We start from the raw sequence: 7500 nt of genomic DNA on the forward strand, positions 1-7500 counted from the left end.
CGCGCGCGCGCACGCACACACACACACACACACACACACACACACACACACACACACTATAAACACTTGGTCCTGGGTGGCTCCTGGGGGTTTTTATGACAAAGCTAATTAAACCCTTCCGGGTGTCTCCGCTGTCCTTCTGATGAAGCCCAGCCCAGCGTTAGCCCCAGTCTCATCTGCTAGCTAGGTTATTATTATTACCCCTGTGTTTCCCTGTGTCCTGTTATATCGCCATGTCCTGTTCTACTGTGTTAAACTTCAGGCAGTTGGATGACAGAGACCAGTAGGAGCCATTCTGTGTGGTCTCTGGGTGGCCATTACGCCACAGAACAGGGACGGCCACATATCCCACAGACGAATGATTCCATTATTCTGTTCTCTTTTACAAGCAGGGTTATTTAGAGAGCTATCTGATATGTAACCAGTGCTCAGCGCGCTGCTGGATCAATTCCTAATCCAACAGTCAGCATGTTGGAACTAGTGTGGGTATGCATGTCGGAATCTTGCTTGGGAGTCTTATTTTGGTTTCAGATATAGTTTAATTAAAGGTGGTTTGGAAAATAAATAGATAGATTGGCAGTTGGTAGATACATTTTGAGAGGGATAGATAGATAGATAGATAGATAGATAGATAGATAGATAGATAGATGAAAGAGGGGAGGGATAGATAGATCCAAACAATTAAAGCTTCATAAATACGAGTTACACTGTGAAAACAGTAGTGACTGGCAATATGAAGAAAGGATGGTCGTGGCTAGATAGTTGAAAGAAAATGAGATAGGGCGGACAGATGGATAAAAGATGGTTAGAGGGTAGGATAGCCAGATAGATGAGAGAATGTTAGATATACATACACTCACAGAGGACTTTATTAGTGGGTAGGGCCTCCCTTTGCTCTCAAAACAGCCTCAGTTCTTCGTGGCATTGATGTTAGAAAGATCCCTTTGAGATTCTGGTTCATGATGGCATGATTGCATTACGCAATATCCTGTGGGTTTTTCAGGTACACTTTCAAGCTGTGAATCTCCTGTGTTAGAGAAGGGAATCGGGATTGGGCCTTATTCCCAAGTAGAACTTCAAACGGTTATGGACATGATTAATCCAACTCAACACAAGTGATCACATGACTAGTTAACACAAATGAACATTACGTTATATATCTGTCGCCAATCGACAATCGATCATATGAGATCCTAGACTCATTAAGAATACCCCAAATGTTATTTTACCATGCCCACAGGTTAAGTTGGATTGCGAGGAGTTTTTACGCTCAGGCCAATATCTGAAGCAGATGACTCTCTCTACGTGTTGTTAAAGATACAGTACATTAGACATTAAATGGGAGAACCTGGTCACGATTATGTCGTGCTGTATTAACAGGACCTTTATCCAGTGCTCAATATCACATTAATGCACATAGGAAGAATGAGAATAAAGTAGCAACAAAATAACCAATTTAACAGTTTCAAAGCAAAGCATGACTGTAAGCGACCGCCCCTCCTGGTGCCCCCACGGTTGAAAAACGTCTGTCTGAGCAAAAATGCTCTTTTGAGTGGCGAAAATTAGAGGATGTGCCCTATTGGTGCCCCTCCAATGGTCTAAACTTGACCATGTGCACTGATGGGGTCCCATGTTGTGCAGTAGGTGCCCTTTTTTTCTTTTCGCCCCCCCTGCCCTTCAAACAGCCTGAGTCCACCACTGAGTCTAACCATACGTTAACGGGTGTCATGGACAATGGGCCTAACCCAAGTGACTCAGAGGACATTGTGCTGTCCTTCTCCTTAAATATCATTGCCAAACAAACGACAATGTGTGAGACACATTACAATTGCGTAGGAAATGCAGAGTGATTTCTTCAGCATGTCCGCCAGGCATGCTCATTCAACTGTAAATAGGTATACACATTTAAAACAATGCTCACACCACCCAAATCTGTATATAGTATTGTAGGCTAGCTGACAACAGAGTCTGTATAGAGTACTGTAGCTAGGCTAGCTGGCAACACAGCCACATTGGCGAAGGCTCCTTTCTCTGATGGCCTGAAAGGCAACAAGACTCCCCCCCAATAAAGAGGAAGGTGATGTGTTTGTTCACAATAGCCCCTCTCAGTCTTTGTGCATTATGGAGATTGGAGAGCGTTATTTATTAAATCTGGCAGCGCTTCGTTTGATGTACTAAAGGCTGAGTACTTTCCAATATTTGCAAATGAAGTGCCAAACACACAGGACTTAGCCTAAGTTTTCTTTTTCCTTTTTACATTCGGGAAACGAACAACGTACAATAGTGATTAATCAGGATTCGTGACATCCATGCTGCTTCTGTGTCCAGCCAAGAACAGTGTCCCCCCCCCCAGTGTCGCCCCAAACACCAGGCTTCCTTTCCCAGCATGCATTTCTGATACACACACACACACACACACACACACACACGCACACACAGAAACACGCATGCATGTGTGGAAGAGTGTGGCTGTGTAGCTGTGTGAGCTGTGTGTATTATGAGTGTATGTGTGTGCATTAAACACACAGCAGCACACATATTAGCCATCACTGGTAATGGCAAATCAGTCTGTGTACTAACAGACACGCTCATATGCCTCGTGTTCTAAAATGACTAATTTACAGAAGGGGATGACACACGTGTAATCATATCTGCTCCAAATGTCTCATGCCATCGCTTGTCTGAGTCTGACTTTGATCTTGCCCTAACCCTGTCTGTCTGTCTGTCTGTCTGTGTGGCTGTGTAGCTGTCTGTCTGTGTGGCTGTGTGGCTGTGTAGCTGTCTGTGTGGCTGTGTAGCTGTCTGTCTGTGTGGCTTTGTGTCTGTCTGTGTGGCTGTGTAGCTTTCTGTCTGTGTGGCTGTGTGTCTGTTTGTGTGGCTGTGTGTCTGTCTGTCTGTGTGGCTGTCTGTCTGTCTGTGTGACACTGATCCTGGCTGACAGCAGCGAGGGCTCGGCTGCGGCTGAGGCTTCTCTCCTCTCTGTCCTTCCATCGCCTGCTTGCGTTTCACCCCCCCGTCTCTGTCAGCTGGTTAGCAGAGGGAAGCCTCTTTCTTCTCCTTTTTCCTTCCTTTTGTTTGGTTTACCAGTACCTTGTGTTTGTCCCCTGAGTAGCTCCTTCTTGAAGTAAGTGCGTGTGTGTGTGTGTGTGTGTGTGTGTGGTGTGTGTGTGTGTGTGTGTGTGTGTGTGGTGTGTGTGTGTGTGTGTGTGCGTGCGTGCGTGCGTGCGTGCGTGTGTGTGTAGGAGCCAGCAGTGGTGGGGCAGCTGTCTGGGGGGCTGGGAGCTAATGATTTGAGTAATGCAATGATCTGTTTATAGAGATAAGTCTGGATGAGGGATTACTGCCTCTCTGTTCCCCTACACAAGACATGATGCACTCTGGAGTCCGACACGGAGCATGTGGGGGTTGATTAATCAGTTCGCTACGACTTGGGGAGTATGAAAGGAAGATATGCATTTACTGTAACCTAGATATTTTAGATTTGTAAATACGGGTGGGTACTTATAGATAAGTAGTCTGATTTATAGATAGAAGATCTAGACACCCTCACACACACACACTGTAGTCTCAGTCATTTAACAACTAAAATACAAATCTAATGTTTCCATTTTGAAATAATATTTATATATATAATAATATAAATACAGTTTTCTTTTAGATATCGAAATGAAACTGTCATTACCGAGCTGTGAAGCCTCACGAAAGCTCCAGCTAGCCTTCGTCATGAGAGCTCTGTATATCCATGGTGTAGTAGAGGATGCTGTAATGGACAGTTCAGTACCGTTATAGCAACTCTGAAACAGGAGAAAGTTCCGTTGTGTCCCCTAGGTGTGACAGGGTGTGTTAGGGTTAGTTAGTTCGTTGTCCCCTAGGTGTGACAGAGTGTGTTAGGGTTAGTTAGTTAGTTAGTTAGTTGTCCCCTAGGTGTGACAGGGTGTGTTGGGGTTAGGGTTAGTTAGTTAGTTGTCCCCTAGGTGTGACAGGGTGTGTTGGGGTTAGGGTTAGTTAGTTGTACCCTAGGTGTGACAGGGTGTGACAGGGTTAGGGTTAGTTAGTTGTCCCCTAGGTGACAGGGTTAGGGTTAGTTAGTTGTCCCCTAGGTGTCACGTCACCCCCTGCAGTCTTACTGTAGTTGCGTCAGTATGACAGGGTGGGCCGTGTACGAGTCTGCTGGAGAAGCTCCACTTTGAAAGATAAACAAATTATAGCCCAGTCTAAACAGAGCCAAATGAAAGTGCATACTCTCACAGACCGGGCGCTGCTCTGGACTACACACACACACACACACACACACACACACACACACACACACACACACACACACACACACACACACACACACATAAGCTCTTCAGCCAGCAAACCATCAGCATTAAGGACTCTGCATTCTCACTAAAGAGAGGAGACAGAGGGAGAGAGAAACAGAGAGAGAGAGAGAGACAGAGAACGATCACTCCCGAAAATGTCCTATAGTATATCCATATGCTCGCTTGAATATATCACGTAAAACACACAACACGTCGAAATGCTTCGATCGAAAACACAATAAATGTGAATACATTCTTTGGTTTTTCTCATCGCAGAGAAACACACGATAGGGAGTGGGGAGGGGAGGGGGGGGGGGGAGAGATGAAGAACAGAGAGGGAGAGGGAGGATGGAAATGAGAGAGAGAGAGAGAGAGAGAGAGAGAGAGAGAGAGAGAGAGAGAGAGAGAGAGAGAGAGAGATTGGGAAGTAAAGGAGAGCCTCATTCCCGGGCCCCAGGATGTCAGATGGATAAGTGATAGTGCTGGGGATTATTATTAACCTTTATTTAACCAGATAGGTCAGTTGAGAACCAATTCTCATTTACAATGACGATCTGGCTAATTGGCAGAACAGAGGCAAGTCTGTACACAAAACACAACACAGTATATACAATATAAAACATGAGTGCAATACACGACAAGTATCAAAAACATCTATACATCACAACACAGTATGTAAAAGACAGCAGGGACCAGGGGGAAGTTATCTTAAAAGCAGGTGCAGTGATCCGAAACAACATCTAAAAGTGAGTGTTTTAAAGGTGGGTAACGCGATTAGAGTGGTGAGTTTTAGTGTCAACTGCAACGCATTCCCCATTGAAGAAAACATGGCACTCCGTCCTCCTCTAGAACATTCCACCTGGGTCAGACATGTGTTCAGTAGCTCCAGCAGCAGTCTGCATGGTCTCTGAGGACTGGATTGGATAAGGAGGTTAGCAAGCCAGTAATAATTACACCTGAGACTCACCTTCTCCTTTGCTTGAGTTCATTAAGGCATTCATTAGACACAGTAATGTCAGGTTCTTGCCAGTCGCAACATGCTGTTCAACGAAAGCTGTTTTGGCAGCACTTTCTGCAATGGAGTGTCCTACCCCAGTACCCAGACACTCATTTTGCATATGAACATGATGTTACAGCCAAGAGAGTCCTAGGGGAGTGGTCTCTGGTGGCTGCCTCTTTGATTCATGCGCACATCGAGAAATATGACTATTTGATTTGATTTGATGTATTAAGATCCCCATTAGCTAATCCAAAGCATCAGCTACTCCCTCCTGGGGTCCACACTAAACATACACAAGAAATCATCATAAAAACAGAAAAAAGAAAGACATCAACATACATAACAACAAATATAACCAACATTTCCAACAAACTTACGCCATGCTCCTAAAGCCCTAGTCAGTGGTAGTACATTGGACCAAGAAAAGAAAACATCTATAGTGCTGTTATTTTTTACAGAGGCAATAGCTACTGTAGTAGGTTTCATAGCGATAGCAATTGAAAGTAGCACCTATAGTACAGTGGTAGAAATCAGACGTCAGGGTCATTGTGAGGGGGCGGCTGTGGCTCAGGAGGTAGAGCCTGCATCTAACGATCGCAAGGTTGGCGGTTCCAACCCAGGCTGGCCAACTTGTCGACGTGTCCTTGAGCAAGGCACGGAACCCCTAATTGCAGGGTCTCTAGGCCGTCTATGGCAGACCCCTTGCCCAGAGCATAAAATACAAAATTCCAACAATTGACTGACAAGTTGATTGTATGCATGGATTGAGGAATGGTATCAAACACATGTAAACATGTGTAATCCAGTACATGTAGTGCTGTACCATCTGGAAGGACTCACTGAATAGCTTCCCCAAACGGTATCACTGTACTGGGCCGCAGGACAGCAGTGGTTCTGACTCAACGGCACCCTGCAGAGGATAGGAAATAGAGAGATGGGAGAAACAGAGACATGGAGAGAGCTGGAAATAGAGGTGTAGAGTGAAGGAGGGATGGAGAGAAAGAGGGAGAGCGAGAATAGTGAGTGATCAAGCCATGTGTGCTTAGGCTGGGAGAAGATAGACACACATTTTCAGCTCTAAAATATTCATCCCCTGAATCAGAGACTTTCCCTTTATTATAATGTTCTCATTTTGAATTAACACAACCAGTTGGGACTCAGAAGTCACAGTGTCTTTTACACTACAAAGTCATGTCACCTCTTGGCTATGTCATCATTAGCCAGTGTTTACGATTAGCAGAAAACCAGGTCATTCATGACATAACATGCTGCCCCCCAAAGACTTTTGTACAGACAGAATTGTGTGTAGGAAAAGACATTGGGTGCGTTCGGAAATACGCTCCGAGAGCGCCGGAGCGCACCCAGTTGTGCTCTCTTGAGTGTTCGGAAATGAACTGATTTCAGTTGAAACCAGAGCGTTCTGAGCGCTCAGAGCAGGTTTCCAGAGCGTATTTACAAACGCACCCACTATCAGCTGGTGGGCTTGGGTTCGGAACGAGTTATGCTATGCGCATCAGTTCCACCGACTGCTGGGGCACTCAGGTGGCTTTTATCTACCGGTAATGACCTGAACACCAGTGAAAATGCCTCACCAAATACGTCTCATACAACCCTGATGAACACTCAATGATGTTAGCACAGCAACCTTTCTAAATGTGACTGGAATCATTTCATTAGTTAACCACACTTGAAGAGAGCTCATGGAACACAGTTAATTAAATGTCCTATTTCATTGGACAGCTAGTATAAGACCTATAAGACTACATTACCAACAACCCAAATGACATTCAGTTTTTTTGGGGGGGTCTAGTGATAGCCCATAATTAGTTTCAAAAATGTCCCGATTCATGTAAATGTCAATTGCAGTCACTGAAGTATGACTGTATGCAGTATTAAGCAACTGTAGCGTAAATATTTTGAATCCACTGTAGGTGTTAGGAGTTGATATCTATTGAGTAGGATTAACCTTTCAACAGATATCATAATGGGACTGGATGTTTAATGGAGGTCAATCTGAATTAATAACACATTTCAAACCAAGTCCATTTACCAAACCAAAGTGGGTCTTCCACATCCAGTGGCTCTGGTGGCCATGAGCTGGATGACTGCTTAAGATATATTGTTTCTACAGTATTATGTTATTTACCTACAGTACTACAGTTTACAGTACGTTTACAATATTATTTGCCTGTG

At 44.6% G+C, this 7500-nt stretch overlaps 1 protein-coding gene across 2 annotated transcripts in view; it reads left to right on the top strand.

Moving 5' to 3' along the window:
- slc8a1b (solute carrier family 8 member 1b) overlaps nt 1–7500 on the top strand; it is a gene marked incomplete at both ends in the record, with an annotated part of 122894 nt that overhangs the window by 88172 nt on the left and 27222 nt on the right. The gene's annotated exons all lie outside the window — the stretch shown is intronic.

The sequence above is a fragment of the Nansenia antarctica genome (assembly GCF_963989245.1).
Source record: "Nansenia antarctica genome assembly, chromosome: 19".
Lineage (NCBI taxonomy): Eukaryota > Metazoa > Chordata > Actinopteri > Argentiniformes > Microstomatidae > Nansenia > Nansenia antarctica.